The sequence below is a fragment of the Hylobates moloch genome, unplaced genomic scaffold, assembly GCF_009828535.3.
Source record: "Hylobates moloch isolate HMO894 unplaced genomic scaffold, HMol_V3 SCAFFOLD_17, whole genome shotgun sequence".
Lineage (NCBI taxonomy): Eukaryota > Metazoa > Chordata > Mammalia > Primates > Hylobatidae > Hylobates > Hylobates moloch.
The window spans coordinates 34,217,101-34,242,103 of NW_026652292.1; the positions used below are offsets into that span (position 1 = coordinate 34,217,101).

General features: G+C 41.6%; 1 long non-coding RNA gene across 2 annotated transcripts; it reads left to right on the forward strand.

Annotated features, from left to right (window-relative positions):
• Positions 1–1,977: 1,977 nt before the first annotated feature.
• Positions 1,978–24,514, forward strand: LOC131381728 (uncharacterized). Of its 2 annotated transcripts, none has more exons than XR_009210626.1 (3): positions 1,978–2,241; positions 23,621–23,780; positions 24,217–24,514. It is a non-coding gene; the product is annotated as an uncharacterized LOC131381728 (long non-coding RNA). The 2 variants fall into 2 exon arrangements; XR_009210625.1 differs by lacking the exon at positions 1,978–2,241 and adding an exon at positions 10,878–10,939.
• The last annotated feature ends 489 nt before the right edge of the window (positions 24,515–25,003 follow it).

The following is a 25,003-nucleotide window of genomic DNA, read 5'->3' on the forward strand; positions in this document are numbered from 1 at the left end:
CAGAGAAGAAAAACTGCAGCAGAGCATGCATGGGATGTGAGTTTTTTTCTTTTTGATTGAGGGACTGTTTCATCAAAACATTGTCTCAAACAGATGTGTTCTAGTGTTTACTGAAGGGAGAATTCAAGCCACACTGATTAATTAGCAGTTAGTCAAGCCATTTCCCTGCTCCTATCTGGGTAGTCTAGGGATTATGAAGCTGTCAGTAGGTTATAGTCAGCCAATGGAAAAAAATGACAAACAGCAACTAAACCTCAGATCACCATGCTAGGGTGTAAAATACGGTGTTCTAACCACTCTGCATTGTTTTTTATTGGAGCATAAGTTTTTACGAGTGGGTGTGATAGGACTAAGGCAGAGGTTGGCAAACTTTTTCTGCAAGGGGCCTAATAGTACATATTTTAGGCTTTGTGGGCCATACAGTAGTTTACAACTACTGACTGCTTTAGTGCTGTAATTGCAGCACCTATATAGGTGGGTCTCATTTTCAGAAAGGTCGGATTAAAAATCTAGACTTGCAAAACACAGATTAGAGGTCAAATAGTACTGTAATTGCAGCACTAAAGCAGTCATAGACAATATGTTAACAAATGAGCATAGCTGTATTCCAATACATCTTTACTTATGGACACTAAAATTTGAATTTCACATTTTTATGTGTCATGAAATAGTGCTTTTTAAATTTTTTTAGCTATTTAAAAAATGCAAAAAATGTTCTTAGTTCGCCAGCTGCACATTTGGACCATAGTTTGCCAACTCCTGGACTAATGCAAAGAGTCTTGAATCAGTGCTAGGTCTGGTTCTTTTGATTTTTTTTTTTACATGAGATTCATTCTTTCTAAATCTGTTTCTGTATTTGTAAAAATGACGGATAATAATAGTTGCACTTATCTCTTCCCAGGATTGTTGGCAGGATTAAATAAAATAATGGATTTAAAAGTATTTTGAAGAATGTGAAATGCCATGCTGACATAAGATATTGATTGTATTATTATTTGTGTCAGGAATGTGTTTGGTATAAGTAGCCCAGAGCTCGATTAACAACTGCTTAAGCCATAAAGACATTTGTAGTTCACTTACCTGGATGTACCAGTTCCCAGGGTTGGTGTAGTGGCTGGATGATGTCATTAAAGACCTGATGCTGCTGATGTCCCTGTGTTGGTGATGCCTCTTTTCATGGTGCAAGATGGATGTCATAACTCTCAAGAGTCATGTGCTTACAGGACAATGTACCAAACAAGGAGGAAGCGGGGAATGGAGTGAAAAGAAATCTCCTTTCAGACTTCTCTCTTTTTTTTTTTTCTTTTTTGAGATGGTGTCTTGCTCTGTCGCCCAGGCTGGAGTGCGGTGGCGGGATCTCGGCTCACTGCAAGCTCTGCCTCCCAGGTTCACCCCATTCTCCTGCCTCAGCCGCCCGAGTAGCTGGGACTACAGGCGCCGGCCACCACGCCAGGCTAATTTTTTTGTATTTTTAGTAGAGACAGGGTTTCACCGTGTTAGCCAGGATGGTCTCCGTCTCCTGACCTCGTGATCCGCCCACCTCGGCCTCCCAAAGTGCTGGGATTACAGGCGTGAGCCACCGCGCCCAGCCTAGTCCTCTCTTAATCAAGAGAGGAAAATCCTTCCTAGCATCCCCCAGTAGCCTTCCCTTCACATATCATTGGTCAAAACTGGTTCATGTGCCTGTCCTAGACCAATCACTGGTGAAAGGAAGGAGGATTGATGTGCCTGGCTTGTAGACTAACCATGAATCAGCTTCTGGGACTGGGCACAATGCTGCTTGGACAGTCGGGGTTCTGCTAGCGAGGAAGAGGGAGGAGAAACTAATAATGTCATCACATAATAATGTTAAAAAATAATAATTTTTTCCACCTATTACAAGTTGTGTGTCTGGCATCAGGTTGGGTGAAGAGTTGATGAGCTAATTTCCTGTGAATACTCCAGGTGCCATGCAAGCTGTCTACGTGGGCACATAACAGGCAAAGACCATGGTAGTCGGCTGGCAGAGTCAGGCTGCGAGTTGAGGCTGCATCAGGATGGAATCGACAATCAACCAGTACCCATCTCAGAAGGAAGCAGAAGAAGGGAGGAATCTGAAGGTCATCTGCATGTGGCTTCTGGAACATACTAGAGAGAACCAGTTTAATCCTCAAATATTACACATGATAATAACATGCTCCACAGTCATTTTTCTGGGGAATCTCGTCATTGTAAAATCCAGAACTGTAGGTGCCTATATAGGTGGGTCTCATTTTCAGAAAGGTCGGATTAAAAATCTAGACTTGCAAAACACAGATTAGAGGTCAAATAGTCTGAAGTTTAAACTATTCTTCATTTTATGGAATAATTTATCTTAACATTTGTTTAGTGACATAATTGGTGCACTTTAAATGATTTTGTTGATGAATATATGATTTCCACATAATTTAGTTTATATAGTGTGTGTATACACACACACGCACACACCTATTGCATTGTATTGAGTTAGGTAGACCTATAAATTGATTAATTGAAAAATCATGAATAAAATAATTCTTTAGAATAAAATGTGCACTAATATGAACTTAATTAAACATCTCAGAGTTTTAGGGTACCATAGCAAATGACATTTCCCAAGGAATTAAATACCTATTCCAAAAATCAAGTTATACACAAATTATACACTCCGTTCATACAGGTCAAATATTCAGTGCACATATTCCCACATTGTGTAGGATATTGAACCAAAGGTCCCTCAAAACTCTAAGATTCTTTTATTATATAAGTGGCATTTGACCTTGAAGTTTTCTGCTTTCCTTAAAAACTGCAACTTTATGATTATAGTAGAATTATCTTCATATCCAAGTTCCAAGCTCATAGCTCACAGTTTATTCATTCACCTATTTATTTATTTGTTCATTCATTTTTTAAGCTCTTATGTGGTCCCACTCTCATGGAATTTATGGCCTAGAAGAGATGAACGTTAAACGTGTGTAATCATAACCCCATGTAGCTTAGTGTTCTGAAGAAATGAACACTACACTATGTAAGGACATAATGAAGGAACCGGATCTTGACTGGGGATCAGAGAAAGCGTCTCTGAGGAAGCAATGCTTGAGCTGAGAGCCAACATGTGAGTGGGAGTTAATTAGATGAAAGAGTCTAAGTGAATTGGAAAGAGCATTCCTAAGAGAGGTACAGTGTGTGTGTTAGCCTACTCGTCTGTCCGTCTGTCCATCCATGCATCCAAGCATCTGTGCATCCATCCATCCATCCATCCATCCATCCATCTAGTTTTACAAAACAGTACAGTACCAAGTGATCATAGAGATGCAAACAAGTAGAAATCATCTGTGTTTTCTAAGTCTGTAAGTCCATTTGGAAAGACTAGAGAGGTACACTGGGAAAAAAAAATTCTTAGAAAATGTTCAGAGGTTATTTTAAGTAACAGTAGATGTGAGGCAATTTCGGCAGTTGCTCTTGTTCTTATGGAAATGGGATTTGCAGCTCTCCTGGGCATCGACCTCACTCTACTTTTTCTCCATGAGAAAGGTGCAGAGTGTAGAGGATAAGACTCAGGTGCTAGCAGCATAACCATGCTTCCATGGGAACTGCAATTTGCCATTAAAAAAATGAAGAAAAATCTTGCATTAAAAAAGGAATTTGTTTAATTTGACAATGAATTATTTTTTTCTAGTGCTTTTAGGATTAACCAAAAAGCAAATTTTTTTTAAAAAAATGGGATTTAAATTAGTATCTATTCTACATAGACTTAATCATCTCATTGTGACTTCCCTGAATATGATTGCTTATACTGAAATCGGGGTAGTTTGGGGCTCACTTGTAGTGATTGGCAAATTATCCATTGGCACTTGTTATCAGGTTAATGGTAAATGTTCCACTGAGTTCACAGAATCTTGGCATTAAATTTGTAAGTGGAATTGAGCCTAGAGGTCAATCAATCTAGTATAACTCTCATTTTACACAAGAAGAAATTGAAAGCCAAATAGGTTAAGTGACTTGTTCAAGCCACTTAAAAATTTATGTCCCAATTCACTCCATAGACTTTTGTGATGGCTGTATAAGTAAACACTGGATCTAGGATCTTCTAACTCTAGGTTCAGTATAAGGGGCTTTGGAGTGTAATTCTCTGCACTCAAATCCCTGCCATTTACTAGTCTTGTGACTTTGGAAAAATTATTTACCATCTTGTCATCTATAAAAGAGGATAATAATTGTACCCCTCTCACTGTATTGTTGTGAAGACTAAAATGCACGAGAAGAGCCACGCTTGCAGTAAATGCTCAGTAAGTCCTTTGCCATGTGTCTTGCTTTGGTCAATAGGAAGGACGGAAGTGACTGTGTGTCAGTTCTGAGTGAGACTTCAATAGGCATGGCAAGTTTCTTCTGCCCTTTTGTGCTCCTGGACTCAACCATGTCCTGGGAAGTCACTCATCTTAGAGAAAGGAGACATGGAACAAATCTGAACTATTATGACTGATGTCACCATGAACATTCTTGAACAAGTCTTTTTTTGTGGACATATGCATTCATTTTCTTCAAGTATTAACCTAGGAGTGGAATTACATTAAAAGGGGCCAAACGGTTTTCCAAAGTGGTTGTACCATTCTGTACTCTCACCAGCAATGTATGAGGGGCCCAGTTGCTCTACATCCTCACCAGTGCTTAATATTGTCAGTCTTTTTAATTCTATCCACTGTGGTGGGTGTTTAATGGTATCTCATTGCTGGTAGCCTACTGAGTTGAAAAAAGTTTCTTGTTTATTTGAAGATTTCTAATACTAGCTTCTAGGTCCTCTGTTTCACCCTCAATGAGGGCTGCACGAAGTTTGACTAAGCCCAGACCCAGTCTTGTCACTCAGCCTTCCTGGTCTATGCTACCAATTGGAATTAGCCAGACCAAGTACCACATAGCACCCAGAAACACCCAGCCAGTTCACTGGGTATTTATTGAACCTCCCAGGTGGCTTAGAGGCCACTGCTTAGAGGCCAAAGCTCAGTTCTCCTAAGTGGCAAATGTATCTGTGAATGTGTTGTAGAGGTATTGAAGATCTTTCCTTTACTTTCCATGTATTTAATGAACAGCAAAAATTCTTACATTTTGGTAGACTAAAATCACATTGTTCTTTTGTAGCTCACAGAGGAAAAGCCTACTCAGGACTTTGCCTGGGATGGACAGCGTGGAGATGTTATGGTAGTTGCTACAATAAACTTTCTAAATCTTTCTGTCTTTCTGGTCCCCTTTCTACTTTCTCCTTCTTCCTTTTTTCTCTCTTCTTTTTCTCCTCCCCTCCCTTTTTATTTCTTCTTCCTTGTTCTTCTTCTTTCATCAGCTGAACAAGAGTTTAACAAAACATCTGAACACATAAAAAATCATCAGAAAAACACAAATTTCTGGAACATCGATATATGCCCTAATCTTTTCTGAATTTAATGTAGAACTGATTTATATCATATAGAATTTTAATATGTATATTATTGATTTCTACTTTGTCTTGTTATTATTACTTCCTGTAGTTCTTCCCACATTTCTAGATAACTCTAATAATTGTGATTCTTAATGGCAATAGAGTAGTTCATTATATTATCACGCCAGCCTGCTGAGCCATTTCACCAAACCAATATGCAATATTCTGTTGTATGAATGTAGCCATATTTATTTGACCCATCCCCTTTTATTAGACATTTATGTTACTTCCACTTTGGAGTATTAATAATAATGCTACAGAAAACATCTATAAAACATAAAATCACTTTAGGCTGGGGATGGTGGCTCACACCTGTAATCCCTGTACTTTGGGAGGCTGAGGCAGGAGGATTGTTGGATCCCAGGAGTTTGGGACTATCCTGGGTCAACATGGCAAAACCCCATCTCTCCAAAAAAATACAAAAATTAGCCAGGTGTCGTGGTGGGCACCCGTAGTCCCAGCTACTTGAGAGGCTGAAATGGGCTACGCTTGACCCTAGGAGGTTGAGGCTGTCGAGATGTGATCCGGCAACGACACTCCAGCTTGGCCTGCAGAGTGAGACTCTGTCTTAAAAAAAAAAAAAGGAAGACAATATGCTTTTACATAAACCTTTATTTGCATTTCTGCTTATTTTCTTAGGATTAATTTCTAGATGTAGAATTTCTGAGTCAAAGGGTGGTAAACCTTTTAAATGTTCTTTGCCACCTAGCCAATAATATTTCAGGAAAGCCCAACCAATTTTGTTCTTAAAATTAATATATGAGAATGCCTATTTCATGGGAAATGAAAACATTTTGAAAATATTGTATAATTAACAAAAAATATTTTTTAAAATTACAAAGCAACACCTATCACCTCTCTGCTGTCAAAATTCAATCTTAATAGAAATGCATGATTATTTCTTTAGATGTTGGGATGAAAGCTGGATTATGTTTTGGCACTTGCCCTCTACTTTGCAGGTTTTACAGGCAGTGGTAAATGCTGTTGAGTCAGGATCTGAGGACAGTCAGTGACAGTAGTAGGATTTTTCAGCATGTCTTTGTCAGCAGCAGTCAATTCGTAGGTCTTCTCCCATCCTCCCTTCTTGGTGGTCATTAGCGCTGTTCTTCAAATCTTTCTGGATCTTTGACTTTCAGGCACAGAATAGGATTTCACTTCCTGGCCCCCTTGTCATTGGGTGACTGGTGGCTGGGCCATGTGACCAGTTCTGGGCAATAAGATATGAGTGGAGATGCTGTGTGTCACCATTAGATCAAGCATTTAATTGCTGATTCAAGGCTGTGCAGAGCTTTCTTTCTCTCCCCCATATGCCTGGCAATGTAGGAATTGGTGGCCACTTCCTCAGCCTGGGTTTTGGAGTAAGGAGTAAGGAGCGGTCCCACCCTGCATCTCCCCCTGCCCCCCTCCCCCTCCAACTGACCTGAGATGGATATGTAGTAGAGTGAGAAAGATGCCTTTTTTTTTTTTTTTTTTTTTTTTTTGCCATTGAGATTTTGGGGAATGGTTATTACCCTGGTACAAGCCAACCTGTTCTGACTGTTATTCCTTCTCCTGTTTCCCTTCCTTCCAACATGTATGGCTAACACACCCCTATCTATCCTATAGTCTTAAAGCCTTTGCCATGAGCCTGATGGTTGAGAGTCAACAGAAATAGACTTGAAGCTCATATGTTACATAGCTGACATAAAATGCTTATTATCTACACTTACCACTTAATTTTATAAACTATATATGACATTAAACAAAAATAAGTACTTTTGTTTATTCAGAAAGGTACAAAAGCAATTAGACTGTTGGTTGCAGGACAGGAAGGCAGGGGTCAGGGAGTAGGTGATGCTGGCCAGCTCACAGAGAGACTGATGTCTCACTAGGCTGGGCTGTAGCTGGTCTAGTCTGTAGCTTTAAGCTTCCCAAAGTAGTACAAAAAGGCTTAGGCCTTTATAACTTGAAAACCATCAAAAGAGTTTTCCTCCATGTGCACAGATAGGCACGGTGTGTATGTGTGTGTGTGTGTATGTGTGTGTGTGTGTATGTGTGTGTGTGTGTGAGAGAGAGAGAGAGAGAAAAGAAGAGAGAGAGAGATTGTGAAGAAACTATTTGCCAGTGGAAAATAATGCCCCCTTTTAAACAAGCTGAAAATGTCTTGATATAAGGCAGTGTGGTCTTGCTCCCATGTTTACAGAGGAATCCTTTCATGCAGCCATGATATATGGAGGATTTAAACCATCGAGATCCTTTATGCTAACAGACCATTTGTCTTGGATTTTCCAGGTTTCCAGATTGTCTTCAAGGAGTACAGCATTGACTCTGAAATTAGCTATTGTGTAGACAGATGTATTACAAGTCTCTAAATTATCATGTTGCAGGAACTTGTCATTCTAACACTTTAATAGAGTCTAGTTCTGTGTCAGCCCTCCCTCTGTCCTGAGACTTTGTCACATGGGTAATTCAGATGTCAGCGTCTCTGCCCCGCTTCCTTGCTTTTCATTAGGATCAACATTTCCAACTCCTGTTTTCTAGTTATCGTTCTTTTTGTTTCTGTGATATTTTCAAACCTGGGATTTTCCCTTAGGGGAAAAGTGGGTCTTTTGCTTGGGAAGCATGCTTGTCTTCCCCAGTTGCACTCCAGGGCCCTTTATTAGTGCGCTTTTAGACTTTTGGGAACTAAAACCTTTTGGTTGCTGAATTGTGTGTGTCCCCTACCATCACAGAAAAGAAAGAATGTGTGTTCTTTCTCTTTTAAAGTCAGTTAAAGTCTTGTCTAGAGAATGCTTGAGGACTTCCCTGAAGGATGCCTCAGGATGGCACCAACCCACCAGATGTAGGCACTCTGGGATGAACATCTTTCTCTTTCCGGAAGGCTTTCCTTCTAGCCCAGTGGCTCTAGTACTTTATCATCTGCATCAGAATCACCAGGGTGGTTGTTATTGAGCAGATTCTTGGGTTATACCCCAGACCCACTGAGTGTGAGCCTTTTAGGGCTGGGACCCAGGAATCAACATTGTAACAGGCAGCCCAGGTTTTGAAGCCCTGCCTCCTGGCAGATCTCTCACTGTCTGCAGAGTGTCTCCTAAATAAGCATCTCACTTCACCTACAACAAAGCCACTGACTCCACTGTCTCCACAAGGCCTGGAGGGAAGGAAGATGGCTCCCTGTCTCTTCTTCCAAAACTTTCCTTTGGACCTGGGCCTGGTGTCCTCAAATGAGAGGGACTTGCAGGAAAGCCAGTGAACAAGACTTAGGAAATGCACAAGGAATGAAACACAGAGATGTCAGAGCCTCTTCTGGCCAGGGATGGTGGAGCACTATTTAGTTTTTTCTACAAGCACCATGTAGTTTTTTCACGCATTAGTCCTCAAATATTTATTATGTGCTTACCATGTGCCAGGCACCATTCTAGGTGCATTCTGTCCAACCTTGCATTTCCCATCTTTTTGTCAGATATGAAAAATGAAGCTGAAATTTAAGTCCCAAATTATCACCAAGTAGGCAGGACCAGCAAAATAATTAGGAGACATATTTCTGCCTTTTTCTGTGTGTGTATGTGTGTTGTATATGTGCCTCTGTGTGCTTTTGTGTCACACATACTCATGTGGATTAGATTTTATTAAATAGCTTGTGTTTTCCAAGCATATGTATATACTTTATTCATTTTATTACTTCATTTGAGTGTTTGTTTATTCATTCAGTAAATAGCCATTCATTCATTCATTTATTCATCTAATATCTGTAGTAGGTCTGCTGTGTGCCAGTCTAGTCAGTAGGTACTAGGGATGCAATGATGAGCCAGACCAAGTTCTTGCCCTCATGGAGCTTTTATGTCAGAGTAGACGATGCTCTTGTATGCCTTATTGAACATCTAGCTGTTGTTTTGTAATTTCTTTTTCTGTAGGGATCATCGTTTCAACAGATTGCCAAGTAGAGCCCAGGAGCCCTGCCCCGTGCTTTCCTCCTTCCTGGTTTCACAATGTCCTTTTCAGCAAAGATGCCTTTCCAGACATTTCTTTACGTGTCTGAAATATTTATACACAAAACTGGAGAAGATGAATTAAAAGTGTGAACTCTACATGGCATTGAAGTCTAAAGAGGAAGTGAAGCTGTTCAGCTGTGGGTTTTGACTGGTTCTCACTGGGAAACCCCTTTCAAGCAAAACTTTCATGGGGCAACAGACTTCAAAGAGGTTCCCAGTCATGCCGTGTTTAAAACTTGTTAATGGGACCTAATTGCAAACAGCTGCTCAGTTTAGCCACTGTTTGGGTTGGCATTCACCTACCATAGATCTAGGTCATCTTTTTGTTACATTATATTCATATTGGTATCATAATATATTTGTTATAATCTTAGAATTTGTCACCATCCAAAGGATTATGAGATAATAAATAAAAACACGGAGACAACATGTTTGTCAAGCCCTGAGGTCACAGCCAAGTACAAAAGCACTTGGGAGCAGATGCCTATTTGATACACTGTGTGTAGTCGTGGCACTTCACTCACACACATGGGAAGATTTCCAACAGCAACAACAAATCCGTGGTGTTTGCTGGAAGCACTAAATGATCTTTTATTGTCCATTTCTTCTTTTAACTATTGCCTTTTAATGCCATACATCACAGGAACAAGGGGGACACTAATAAATAGTAGTTTATTAGGTGAAATTGCTATTGGATCTAGTTTGATACAATATTCATGTTTCCTAAGAATCACTTGGGGGAACAACTTATTGGTTAAATGTGAAGGGGTGATTTGGAAAATATTTACCAAGTGATAAGGCACGAACACTGAGGAATTAGAAGGAATACTGGCCGTAGTAACTGGCATGGCCACACTCAGGCATACTTGTTGTCTAGCAACCAAAGTGTCTATTATCAAGCAAGTTATCACTAAGGGTAACTAGAACATGATCCTGCTGGGATTCAGTGTAGAACATGCACCTCAGAGTTATCTTACTCTAGGAGTACGAGAGCCAGGGTATTTCTACCAACTCCTGCCCATCATTGGTTGAAGGCAGTCCTGCCATGCAAGTGGCTTAGTGGGCTCAGGAGGTCTGAGGATGCCTTTACGCAAAGAAATGCTGGTTTGGCAACTGGAAGTCAGACTACTGAGTACTGAGGTGATGAGTGCCCAGGGGTATGGGTGGGCACCAGCAGCACCTGCTATGGTGGTAGGGGGGCATTTGAGGATGTTGGTGGGGCTGATCATGAAATATTTCTCTCTCTGCATTAGCCATGTCAGTAGAAATAGCCTCCTTGAGGTTATTTGAAACAAAGTGATACTCAGATTACATCTTATAAATTAAATGGGATTGAGGGAGTGGAGCATTTAATGAAAATGGTGACGGTCTTGAGAACAGTGTAAGCAGTTAATACTAATTTGTTCTTCTATGTGATAAGCGTGGCTTCTCCTTTTTCCAGATGAGGACATTGAGGATCAGAGATATTGAAAAACTTGCCCAAGGATGCACAAGTGGAATGGTAAAGACAGGATTTGAATTCTGACCTCTCTGACTCCGTGTCACAAACTCCTGAAAGTGTGAAAGGTTTAACACAAATTCCTTCCCCGCTCTTTCTCTCTCTCCCTCCCCCTTCCAACTTTTGCCTTTCAACAAATATTTGAATACTTACTATGTGCTAGGCACTATTTTAAGCACCACATAGCAAAGAAACAGTTTTGGTCCTTTTTGATCTTGATGATTCCCCATCCCTCCCTTAAACATTTTTCCTTCCCCAGGTCCTTCCCTAACTTTTGTGGGGCCCTGCAAGTGTAAAAACAGAGGCTCATATACCATACCTAAATATTTAAAAGTGATAAATCAAGCTGGCAAAGTGTTAAATAAAAGATGCTCCATCCTCCTGCCTTGATAAAGACACTTGTGCACAAGGGCTGCTGTGCACTGAGAATCTGTGGGGTCTTGGAGCACCATGCAGGAATGTGGTGGCTCAGAGGGTGTGGACACCTAGCCCACGGCCTGTGGCCTGTCCCTCATCTCTTCCCACCCTGGCAGTCCCACATAAGGGGGCGGTACACATATGTGTGTGGACATCCTAGCCTACACATACAAGCTGTATCCCCACAAACAGCACCCCGTGGCTTAGGGGTGTGTGCACTGGGGGTGTGACCTGCCTTGGAGAGAAAAGCCCTGGGGAAAGCTCTGGAAGTGGACTTAAGACCACTTGGACAGGGGATTCAGTGTCTCTGGTACCCAAGACATAGTCTGAAAGATGAGATGCAGGCTGCAGGCTCCAGATGGGTACATCTCTGTGCCCCTCAACTCTTCACTCCATAGGAAAGGGCACAACCAGAGGAGTACTAGGGGTCCCCCTTTCCTGGGCCTAAGAGTAACAGCACTCCTCCCCGTTCTATTTTGTCTTCCAAATCCCACTTTCACATGTGGATATTTTTTGAGATTTGGCCATCTGAGGATTTTTATAGAGGAAAATGTGGAATTCAAACACTCTACTTGTTGAACAGAGAGCAGGTCCATTGAGGTGGGCAGATGGTAGATGTTACCGGAAGTGGAGGAGTGGGATTGTGGAGAGACCCGCTGGCCTCTCTGGGGCTACATGGACTTCCTTGCAGTCAGCAGCCCTAGTCTACAGAGGGAGAAGCTATGCTATCCCGGCCCTCTGTCTTGAGACCTTGATGGGTTCATCCCAAACCTCAGGAAGTGGATGCAGTTTAGCAGGATCAGCTCTGCGCCCTGTTCACTTCTCCAGCCATGAGGACTGCAGCTCTGGATAGACTCCTAAAGCACACACGAAAGCAGTGCTTCCTTTACTGGGCCAGATTCTCCTGGGGGAGCAGGCAGAAGCCCTCCAACCTGAGCAGTATGTGCTCATGCCAGTGTGCATTCGCCTGTCTCCCCTGGGAAAGGTAGATGGTTTAAATTCTTTATTTATTAAGCCTGCACAATGTGATAGAACACTATAGCAGACAGTCCTCGATGTTTAATTCTTAAGAAAATAGGAAACTAGATATATATTTCCCTCCATTTAAATTCTATTCACTTCTCTCTTTGTGTTAGGGGAGGTACTGAGGAATGCTGTTTTCGTTTGCTTTTACTTTTAATATGGTGCTACTCAGAACCAGTAGGGTATATCTATTAATATATCCGTATCTATATCTATATCATCTATCTATCTATCTATCTATCTATCTATCTATCTATCTATCTATCTATCATCTATCTATCTATCTATCTATCATCTATCTATCTATCTATCATCTATCATCTTTCTTATCTGTCTGTAGATAGATATATGAGACGGGATTTTTAAAGTCTTTTTTTCTTTTTTTTTTTTGAGACAGGATCTCCCTCTGTCACCCAGGCTGGAGTACAGCGGCACAATCATAGCTCACTGCAAGCCTCACACTCCTGGGCTCAAACAATCCTTCAGCCTCAGCCTTCTGAGTAGTTGGAACTATAGATACACACCACTGTGGCTGGCTAATTTGTTTGATTTTTATTTTGTAGAGACAGGTGGGGTTTTTCTATATTGCCCAGGCTGATATCGAACTGCCGACCTCAAGCGATCTTTCTGCATCAGACTCTCAAAGTGCTGGGATTACAGGCATGAGCCACTGCAACCAGCTGGAAGCTGGATTTTTAATGTTTCAAAGTAGAGCAAGTGGAGTCGCCCATTAGGGAACACATCCCAACACCTTTTCTCCTCTGAGTGGCTCCCATGTTCATACCTCACAAGGTGCTCTGTGCTTCAGGGTGTCTCCCCAGTTGCTCTTCAGCCTCCTCTTGCTACACGGGCCAAGGGCACTGTTTGATGTTTGCAGCTTGTCCTCTTGCCTCCCTTCAACCCTTCAACTTATCTCTTTCCATTTGCATTATCCCTGGCCAAGTGTGTGCTGGGGGTCACTCATACGGACTCACAAAGGCCAATGTTAAAATTTCAGGAATGTTGTGAGCCACTTATTAAATACAGCCATTATAAAAGTGAAATGGCCTAAACTTACATTTAAATATATTTCATTAAAAACAAATGTAGTAATAATAATACTCAAAATTCATTATTTTGAAATTATTTTACTATATGTTACTATTATCTATGCTGTTGGGGTTATTTCAGTCTATTGTAACTGCAGGGTGGAAATATTGTATAACAGTGTGCTCTGCTATGCCCTTTTCCCAACTGTGTGTTTCATGATGTCCTGTTGGAGCTTGAAATCAGCCATGGTTGTAGTATTTATTTCATGTAAATTGGTAAACATTATGAATCAGGAGTCCCTCCCTTACCCAGAGAGCCTGTTGTTAACATTTACCAGCACACCATGATCTGTAGCTCTCAAATCCTTAGATCAGAGTTTCTCAGTTCTAGCACTATTGACATTTTAGGCGAAATAATTCTTTGTTTTTTTGGGGGTGTCACTTGCATTGTAGAACGTTGAGCAGCATTTCTGGATGCCAGTAGCTTCCCCTCCCGAGTTGTGACAACCAAAAATGTCTCCAGATGTTGCCAAATGTTTTCTGGGGGATAAAGTTATCTCCACTTAAGAACCACTGGCCTAGACAACATTATCCTTTAATGTAAGTGACTTGCTATTCTTCCCTTTTTAAACTTTAACATGCATCTGACAAATATTCAGTGCCCATTATGCATGTACATACAATGATGAGCAAGATAAGCATTGTCCCTGTCTTCATGGAACTCCAGTCTAAAATCATGGACTAAGCTGGAAATATACTGTGTATCCACTAGGAATAGAACATGCTATCTGCATGCTAATGTGCTCAGTAGGTGATCTTGATCTTTATTAATTTCATTAACGCTAATTGCAACATTGTATAATATTTGCGTTTCCCCTTCAGGTGACTGTTGTCTCTTGGGCACAGGTAGCTACCAACAGGTGAGCCTCTCAGGGGATCACTGGTAGATCTAGGATAGCAAATAGGTTCTTTAATATGATAGCCTCAGTGTAGTGGCTGGCAAGGAGCTGCGATTGGGAGGAACTGGAAGTCACACCCAAGCTCATTGAGCAAGCGTGCCGTGCCATGAGTAAGTAGTCCCAGCTGATGAGCTTATCATGGGGTTGCCAGCGGGGGGACTGCCCTGGGTGGAGATAGAATGGGAGACATAGCCATACCTCAGAAGGATATGCAGCTCCTGCGAGGACCTAAGTGGAGCTGGGTCAGCATGGCCCCAGTAAGCACAGAGCAGGCATTGATCAGCCACAGACTTCAGTATCAAGGCCTTCCAGGGTGGGAACTAGATGAACCGGAGGACAGGTCAGGAACCTGCACATATGAATCATGTGGGCCAAGGACCTTCCTCCCCTTTCCTACCACCATGAAGCAGACCCTTCCCCCAGGAGTCATCTTGGAGAAAAATGGGAAAGTGAAGCAGTGGTAGGGGGCAGGGGGTGCTGCAATACCAAAATATCCAGAAGGCATTTAAAATTATTGGACTAGATGACATTTAATTTTCCTTCTTTACTCAGTAAAGTGAAGGGCTCAGGAGAAAGATTGGATCAATTATAGAAAATAATGAAGGTACATTTTCTTTGCGTAACTAAATGTAGGGTAAGTACATTTTGAATTTGCTAAAATTGTCTTTGCTCTGCCTCTGCACACATGTTTGCCGTGTGCACACACACAAATGGCACTTCTGGGAGTTCTTCCTTGCTACCATCTCCTCTCAAGAATCAATGCTCACAAAAGCATTTGTGAGAAGTGTGGAGTTTACTGTGGAGATTCAAAGGGAAGTTGATGGAGGTTTCACTGTAACCCCCACAACAAACAGGTTCATATTCCACTTTGATACTGTGTTCATCACTTCCAATATATACCTTTTTCCTAGTTGAGTATTTGAAATCTTGGAAACCAGACTCTGTCTTGCTGTGTTGGTGTGTCACAGTATGATTGGCAGCATGTTTCCTTTGGTAGCAGTACATAAGACAATGGTGTGTCTTATGTTGATGACTTATTATATTGTCAAAATCTTTTAAGTCTACTGCTTTGCAGTCCTTCCTCAACTGCAAGCAGAGGCTTCCCCACTGAGGCCATTGAGTAAAGTGGTTCAAAGTACAGTCTGGAGTCAGACCATCACTCACTATCTCCACCATTCACAAGCCAGGTAACCTTGGGCAAGTTACTGAAGGGTTCAGGGGCTTGGTTTCCCCACCTGTGCAATGGGGATAATATTATTAACTACTTCATTGGATTGTAGTAAGAATTAAATGAGTTGATATATATAAAGAAATTGGAACAGTATCAGGTGGTGGTGACTTCTAGAAAAATAGTTGTTCTTACACGTATTACCTCTTTAGTCCCCTCCCACAGAGGCCCTGCCTCCTGTTACCTGTTGCTTTTTCTTTCCTCCCTTATTTTATAGATAATACTTCAGTGACTGCTGTTTGTATTTGAACACAACCTTGAGATCTCTCCTCTCCTTCCCAAATGGCTTACCTAGGTATTTACTCCAAACAAATAAGTTGTCTTTTAGAGATACTCTGATAAGTAAAGATTGCTGTATGTAGTCACATATTTTTATCATTATTTCTGATGCATCTATGGTAGATGCAAGAGATAGTAAGGTATGAGCTTGACTGGAGCCGAGCTAGGTTGTTGGGGAACATTAGGAGATAGGATGGAAAAAAGACAGGTTGGAGACAGATGGCACTTGAAGAATCTCCCCTTTGAAATCTTTGGTAAAGTCTACAGTATGATACCTCTCCATACATCTCTTAGGAGGCTTTGTATTTTGATGACAGCCTTGAATGCTAGGGACACCCAGCCACACTGGCTAACCCACACAGGGCGGAGAGGACTTTCACCTTCTTCAATTCACTGTGTATGGGTGGCAATGTTTCTTCCCACATATATGGCTGGCCCTAGGAGACAAGTCAGGGCATGTGAGCTGTGGATGTGAACTGAGAGAACAGTTGGGGCTTAGGTGAAAAGTGGAGATTCAGGAACTCTTCAGATATAGTGGCCTTAGGGAAAGATAGATGTATTAGGCCATTCTTACGTTGCTATAAAGAAATACCTGAGACTGGGTAATTTATAAAGAAAAGACGTTATATTGGCTCATAGTTCTTCAGGCTATACAGGAAGTATAGTGCTGGCATCTGCTCAGCTTCTGGTGAAACCTCAGGGAGCTTTTAATCATGGCAGAAGGGGAAGGGGGAACAGGCATGCCACAAGTTGAAAGCAGGAGCAAGCGAGAGAGATTGGGGATGAGGGGGTGTTAACAGAATTTTAAATGAGCAGGTCTCATAACAACTCATTCACTATTGTGAAGATGGCACCAAGCCATGAGGGATCTGCCCCCATGATCCAAACACCTCCTACCAGGCCCCTCCTCCAGCATTAGGGATTACAATTCAACATGAGATCTGGGTGGGGACAAATATCCAAAACTATATCACTAGGCAGTAACAAAGAGACACCCGGCCCATCTGGGTTCAAAGTGTGCCACAGGCCTGCATGTCCTCCTAAGCTTTTCTTAGGTGGTGCCAGAGTTTGGCTGCAGTCCTGGCATATTCCTCAGTGAGGCTGGAAAAAATAATCCACTCCTGCAAATGGAAAATTTCTTCTGTGTAGGGTGAGCACTTCCAGCTCCAGAAATGAAACATGCTAAAGGCAGAGTGTGACTTGGCATGGGGTGACCAGTATCCCAACTGATTGGTCCTCTACCCTGTTAGTTCATTTCGCTGGCGGTCTTGTCCATAAGGGCAAACAACTTTCTAGCTGGTCACCTTTGGAACAAAGTAAGGGTTTTTGAAAAAGGATTTAAAAAAATTCTTTTTTGGTTTGTTTTGGGTTTAATGAGTCAATGCTTTATTTTACTATAAGTGTTTATAACCAAACCTAAATGTATGTAGGATCTTGAACCTCCCCCACAACTATTTCCTATTTGTTCCCAGAAAAATTCCAATGCCAGATTTTGCCACAGCAACCAGAGGCAAATATCAAGACAGCAATAAAGAGCAAGCTGGAAAAGGGTTTCCCTACAATGTGGCTTGAGTTTCTGTAGGGCATTCCATCCTCCGTGTGGAGCCCCGGAAGGCAAGAGGGGGCCCTGCGGTTCCTCGTGGGGGGTCTGGTAGAGTTCAGCTTTGCCAGTGTCCAGGACCCACTAGGAAATGTGTCTCTCAGGCAGCTGGGCTGGGTGGAAGGATCAGCTTGCCTGCTCCTCGGGCTTGGCACCTGTTTGTGTTGATCTTTATTTTTGTATGTCAATTTTTCAAAATTAAATATATTGAATTATTATTTTTCCATTATGCTTTTCCTCTGAGCAGTTTAGTAAACAAGCCTGTTGTGATTTCCTGATTGTCCCCTCAAGTGCTCTTTGGAAGAAGGCAGTGCATATATATAAGTAAGCAAATGAAACCAAAGAACAGGAGACTCTTCCAATATCTGCCCATGACGTCCCTCATTCTGTGTCCTTCCTTTTTGTCATGGTTGTTATGGTAATGTTAGGAAGTCCCACTTCTTGCCCGTAGGTAAATTCATCTCACTACAGTATAGCCTTTTTGCTGAAAGAACTTTGGGCTTCCGAGTTACTTCAGGTGCTGGTTTGGATTAGCGGTGTGTTGATAAATGTTTAACAACTTGCTTGCAGACATAAAGTTGCCTTGATTTGTAGAGCTGATTTGCTGATTTCTGTGGTGTAAATCCTCCTACCATGGCAGATTTCATCTTACCAGAGTGACCTCATGAACCTGGAACTGGAAAGAGATGCACACATTTAACTCTCATGCACTGGTAAGAGCTGGCTGCCCCACACTGCTGGTTCTGTGGACCTAGGCCCGGGTTTCTCAACCTCAGCACTACTGACATTTTGGGCAGAATGGCTGTTGGCTATTGGTGGCTGTCCTGTGTATTGTAGGATGTTTAGCAGCACCTGTGGTTTCTACTCACTAGATGCCAGGAGCAACCCCTCCCCACTAACTTGTAACAACCAAAAATGTCTCCAGATTTGGCCAGATGTCTCCTGAGGGGCAAAATCTCCCTTAGTTCTGGGCTATTCTGCATTGATAGTGCTTAGAAGGTCCATTCAGCAGGCAGTAGGCCTCCCTTGGTAGCTTTTCCATGAACCACTCTGAATATGCACCCAAAGAGGTTGTCTCTTGGCATTTTGGATGTGGTGCATTAGTCTTTTCTCACGCTGCTAATAAAGACATACTCGAGACTGGGTAATTTATAAAGGAAAGAGGTTTAATGGACCCACAGTTCGACATGGCTGGGGAGGCCTCACAATTGTGGCAGAAGACGAAGGATGAGCAAAGGGACGTCTTACGTGGCAGCAGGCAAGAGAGCTTGTGCAGGAGAACTCCCCTTTATAAAATCATCAGATCTCACGAGACTTATTCACTATCATGAGAACAATATAGGAAAGTCCTGCCCCCATGATTCAGTCACCTCCCACTGGGTCCCTCCCACGACACGTAGGAATTATGGGAGCTACAATTCAAGATGAGATTTGGGTGGGGATACAGCAAAACCATAACACGTGGTATTGCAAAACACTGAAAGTGTGCTTCCTTGGGTAGTCTTGAGAAGAGTCATGCTGTAAGGACTTAAGGCACCAAAAATAAAAGACATAGCAGGGCCAGTAGGAGAGCATCAGGGTAATTCCACTATACGATATATCCTATATCCATTATAGGATAGATTTTGACAGACTGCCGAGGTCCCTTAGGCAAACCTTTCGTTTGTATGGGTGAGAAATGAGACTCAGAGACAAGGTGTGTCTTGTCCAAGGGCAAGGTGTGGATGTGCTTGGACAGTCACAGGGGTGTTGTGGTGAATGCTGTAAGACGCCTGTGTGACATACTGGGAATTAGAACTGACTCCAACTTGTAGCTAAATGTGTTTTGTGGGATTTTCAATGTTGGGTTTGGATGGGTATATCCTGACATCTCCCTGTCCCCTACCTCTCCGCCCCTTTGGAAATATCTGCTCATGAAAACCATAGTATAATGAGGGATTTCTATTTCAGATAGAATTATTCCCTTCAGCTTCAGGAGTGAGTTGATTATTCACATGTTCTATTTAGGGGGTCTAAGCTGCTAGTCTTTAAAGAATAAATGCTGAAGGTTGTCATTGATTCCTCTTTCTTTCCCTCCCACGTCTGCTCTGGGCCTTCTCATTGTTGTAGTATCTCAGGTTACTTCCAAAATAATTTGAGAAATGGATTTATAGAAGAAGCTAGCTTTCCAGTAGAAAAGTTTAGATGACAAGATTAATGTGATAAGAACTAAGAAAGCCCTTCCTAGTTTTCATTGAAAATGTGTTTTTCATGCCCAGAGGTGGCCAACCAAAAAGGAAATATTACAGAAGGATTATTTTCATCAGCAGAGTTCTTGGGCATTGCAGGTTCCAATGTAATTAGGGAAATCACATGCGAGTACATCAATACACTTAAGATGCCAATACGTTGGGCTTAATGAGGACAGCAAGTCTGCTTTTATTAGGGGATTGAATAGAAGTGAGAGGAGTGCTTGAAAAGAATTGGTAATTTTGGATGGGATAATTCATCACTTCACTCCAGATCAGTTTTTCACAGTAAGAAGTGCTGGCTGTTCAGAAAATTTGGCATAACCAAAGTTTATTGTCACTACCTCCTCCTTCTCACATTGTCCTTTGTCACACCCCCAGCAGGTCCACAGTGATCCTGCAGGCCACCCCCATGGGCCCTGCCCGTTTTCTTCCATCAGGGGCTATCTTACATCAATCTTTCAACGTCTCCTCAGTAATGTAGGCCAGTTGGATTTTTGCTTTCTTTTCCCAGAGGACAATTCAGCCTCAGCATCTTAGTCTAAAAGGATTCATGCAAGGGTGTCATATGTTTTATTAGGTTAAGGGGAAGGTATTTGGGGTTGTGGGGAGCACTTAATGCAACCCTGTATGACATTCCCTACTCAGTGATGTTCAGGCTGCACAGGCAAACATGGAAAGGGCTTAAGGGAGATGACAAAAAAAAATCTCTTCTTCCACAAGGATTTTCAATTGATCAATTTTGTTACTTTTTTGTGATGAAACTATCTGCACTGCAACTAATGATTTTTTTCTCAAGGTGGAAAAGGTAGGAGCAACAGCTTTCAGTTCTAAGGATACATTCTGTTGACCTTCATAAGCCCTAGGAACTAGAGGGGCAAGATTGAGGAGGAAATAGAGAAAATAATTTGCTCTATAGTATTTTCCCCCTGAGCTGCCATCTGGGGCTTTCAGAGCTTAGCACTGCACTCTTGCACTGTTGCACACACCACAGGAGCAATACCAAGAGAAGTCAAACATGAGTGGTATTGGTCACTGGAAACAGCAAATTGCAAATAGCTGTCTCACCAGACTGTTCTTTCAGAAGATTCATTTGTGCCAACTACTTCTTTGTCATGGATCCTTCCTGGTTCTGCAACACAGATGTGGAAAGTGAAGAGAACATGTCATGGGATTCCATTTCTAAGAGTGGAAAATATACAACTTACCGTGGGATGTTTAAGATATTAATATATTGTTCATGTGTATCCAGAGCTTTAGTAGAAGTAGGTTGAAAGAGCTGTGCGTGTATACATGGTGCACCTCATTGTCAAATGCTGAAGCCTGTTTCAGGCTGGGTTTGGGGGCTGGGGGTACTTATGGGACAGAGTCTGACTCTCGGTCTGTAGGCTGAGTGCCTTCTTAGTGTGTTGGGACTCAGCGTGTATTCACCCCATCTGTACTCACAAGCCTAATTCATTAATCAGGATGACTTACTGGGCTGTGAGCCCTTTGAGGACAGGACCTTGTACCTTTATCTTGTGCCTCTCATGCCTAGCATAGCACCAGGCATGTAATAGGTTCTTTTTAAAAAAGTGTTTTACAGCTTTATCAAGGCATACATGATGTCGGATCAACTGCATGTGTTTAAAGTTTTACACTTGATGAGTTTTGATATATGTCTATACCCATGAAACCATCACTGCAATCAAGATAATAAACGCATTCATCCGCCCTAAAGTTTCTCGTGTCCCTTTGCAAGCCACCCCCCTTCCTCCCATTGTTCCCAGACAACCACTATTCTGCTTTCTGTCACTGCAGATGAGTTTGTGTTTTCTGGAATTTTATATAAATGGAATCATTCAACATGTACTCTATTTTTCTTTCTGGCTGTTTTCATTCAGCATAATTTTCTCAAGATTCATTGAAGTTCTATATATTAATAGTTTGCTACATTTCATTACTGAATAGTATTCCATTGTATAAATCATAATAGGCACCTAACAAGTGTTTGTGGCTTTACGTTGATTTGAAAATTAATTTTTAAGAATATAATTGGGTGAAAAGTGGACAATGGGTTACCACTTTATTCTTGGTGAGTGGGTTCGCTCAGGAAGTGGAAATAGGAACCAGGAGATAATTTGGCATGGTAGAGACTTTTGTTGTCATCCAATATCTATTTTTCCTTCTTTCTTAGTACTAGAATACCTGAGTTTTGGCTGGGCATAGAACTGTCTGGAATACAGACTACAATTCTCAGCCTTCTGTGCAGTTCTGTGTGGCCATGTGACTAAGTTGTGGTCAATATGAGGTAAGCAGAAGGGGTCTGTGAAACTTCTTATAAGTCTCCTTGAAGGAAGAGGGATTTCCTCTTCTTCTTCCTGCTTTCTGTTGTCTGGAAAGTGGCTGTAATGTCTGGATCTCTGGCAGCCATTTTGGACCAGAAGAGACCTTGAGAATGGCAGCCGCTCATGACAGAGCAATAAAGTAGAGCAGGCCTGGGCCCTTGATACCATAGAGTGCCATGGCCAACCTGGACTACCTCCTGCCAGGCTTCTCAACTGAGAAATATATAACTTTTGATCTTGGCCGGGAGTGGTGGCTCACTCCTGTAATCCCAGCACTTTGGGAGGCCGAGGCAGGTGGATCACTTAAGGTCAGGAGTTCAAGACCAGCCTGGCCAGTATGGTGAAGCCCTGTCTTTACTAAAAATACAAAAATTAGCTGGGTGTGGTGGCACATGCCTGTAATCCCAGCTACTTGGGAGGCTGAGGTAGGAGAATTGCTTGAACCTGGGAGGCGGAGGTTGCAGTGAGCCGAGATCGTGCCACTGCACTCCAGCCTGGGATACACAGCGAGACTCTGTCTCAAAAAACAAACAAATAAACAAATAACTAACTAACTAAATAAATTTTTATCTTGTTTAAACCACAACTGTTTTTGTGGGGGTTTTTGTTTGTTTCTTGCAGACAAAACAATTCTAACTGATACAGTTAGTAAGATGGAGTTAGTTAGAACAAGAGGGAGCTTAATGTTGCTGGAAGATCGTTTCTATCATGCTAATATGTCCATCTCCAGTGTATGGATGTTTCTGACTAGAAACCTAGTATCAACTATTAGAATCTCTTTTCATGAGTTCTGGAAAAACCCTGGCAAACCATTCTTAAAATTCCCCTTTTCCCAATCATGTAACTCAAGCCCCGTCTATTTGTAGCCATCATTAACATTTTAGACTTCTTAAAATTATACTTATTTTATATTTATTGACTTTTAACGTGGTGGCTCTGTGGTGGGATGTGGGGTTAACCTAACATCATTACAAAATTTATAAGTCATAGTTATGGTGGTTTATTTGGAAATGTTTTCTGTAGATGCCCAGTCTCATTTATTGTATATGAATTTTTGTTATGTTTAATCCCTAGGGTTGGTTTGGCTTGTGACTCTCATTTTTTATTTGAAATATTTCAAACATACATAAAAGAGTGTATGTCCAGATGTCATTTATCTAGCAAACATGACTCTGTAGAACAGTCGTTCCCAACTTTATTTATTAATGTAGTAGCGGAACCCTTTTTGCAAATGGCATCCTATGCAGAAGCCCATTATATAAAACATCTCAGAGCTTCTCTGGTTGAAGCAAAAATGGAGGGCTTGGAGCCTTCCTAGATTAAACCCCACCTTGGCCACCCCTTTCTACACCATGGTAGCTCCTTGAGTCTGCTCACACAGCCTGAAGGTCTTGTGAGCACATCTGAAAAGCACAGATTAAGAACCAGAAAGCAGGCTAAACACGGTGATCAGATTAGCCATAGCAGGTGATCCAGTGTCCAAATAGTAAAGCCCATCCGTTTTCTTCATAGAGGAGCCTCTGAGATTCTCATTCAGAACTCTGGGCTCTTACATTAGCCACAATTCTAACAAGCTTTGCAATCTGGTTTCTCAGTCACGGAAGAATAGAAGAACAACTCAGAGGAGGAAGAAGTCAGACATAGCCAGACACGGCTGCTAGCAGTTCCACCAATGAAAGAGGAGACCAGGATGTTTAAAACAGGCAAACACAAGGTGCGAAAAACCAGAAGTGGAAACTTCTGAGGTCATTTAAGGTAAATGTAATTTACCTAATATATTCCCTAATATATTCCAGTGGGTTATGAGGCATGATTTTATATATTTACATCTAGAGTGTGTGTGTGTGTGTGTGTGTGTGTGTGTGTGTATATATATATGCATGTATAGATGCATACATATATGTGTGTATATTTAGTGAGTGTGTGGTTGTATAAAGTATGTGTATACATAAATACATAAAATATTTGTATACTTATAAATATATATTATATATGTAAACAATATGCATATATACACATACAATATTTTGCTTAGTGGTTATAATGATGTCTCTGAGAAGAAAAGCCTCATGTTTTCTATTAGTCATTCTGTTTATAGTAATAACAATAATACTTACTGAAACAATTTTTATGTGCTAGGTACTGTTCTGTTTTGTATAGTTAATTTCTTTACTCTTTCTACTTTCTGAAGCAGGGACTATCGTTATCCCCGGAAGCAGAGAGAAGTTCAATCCCTTGCGCAACATCACACTGCAAGCATGCATTGGAGCTGAGATTCAAACCTGGGCATCCAGGGTCCAGGGCCCATGCTCTTAATATATTCCATATCTTAGGAGAATTTCCCCTATTTAAACAATAAAAGTGCAAAAATCTTGTGGCTAGCCAAAATTTTCAGTTGTTTGGAAAACTTATTTATCCAGTAAGTGGAAAACTCACTTGTCCTCCAACAATTCTGGATAAATGAAAGAACGAATTGAACTGAGACTGGAATCCGGGTCTCCCAGTACTTTGTAGTTCCTATCCATATGGCTTGTCAGGAAGGCCACAGGGAGGTTAACTAACTCTGAGTAACCAGAAACAATCCCACATCAGACTGTTGGCAGTGGGAGTGGAACACTCAGAGCTGAACCGCATGCAAGATGGTTGCATTTTCATCTGCAATGTTGTCATCTTCCTCATGGCTAAAGAGGTATTTTGGAGTTGACATGAAGGCTACTGTAATTTTTGGAGGCATTTTCTTTCTGGCCTGTATTTACATATTGTGGTAGAAGAGTCAGAAGACTTCAAGCTTCAAAAGTGAATCTTGTTGCGAGTTACAAAAGCACCGCCTGGTGGGGTGCAGCTCTCAGCATGTGTCACCCCAGGCGCTGTGATTTCCCTGTCTTCATCCAACTTTGGTTGCTGTTCTTCATGCTCAGGAATTCTGCAATTGCTGTAGCTTTTGCTGTAGCTTTTGCTGTTGTTATGTCTGTAGGTAT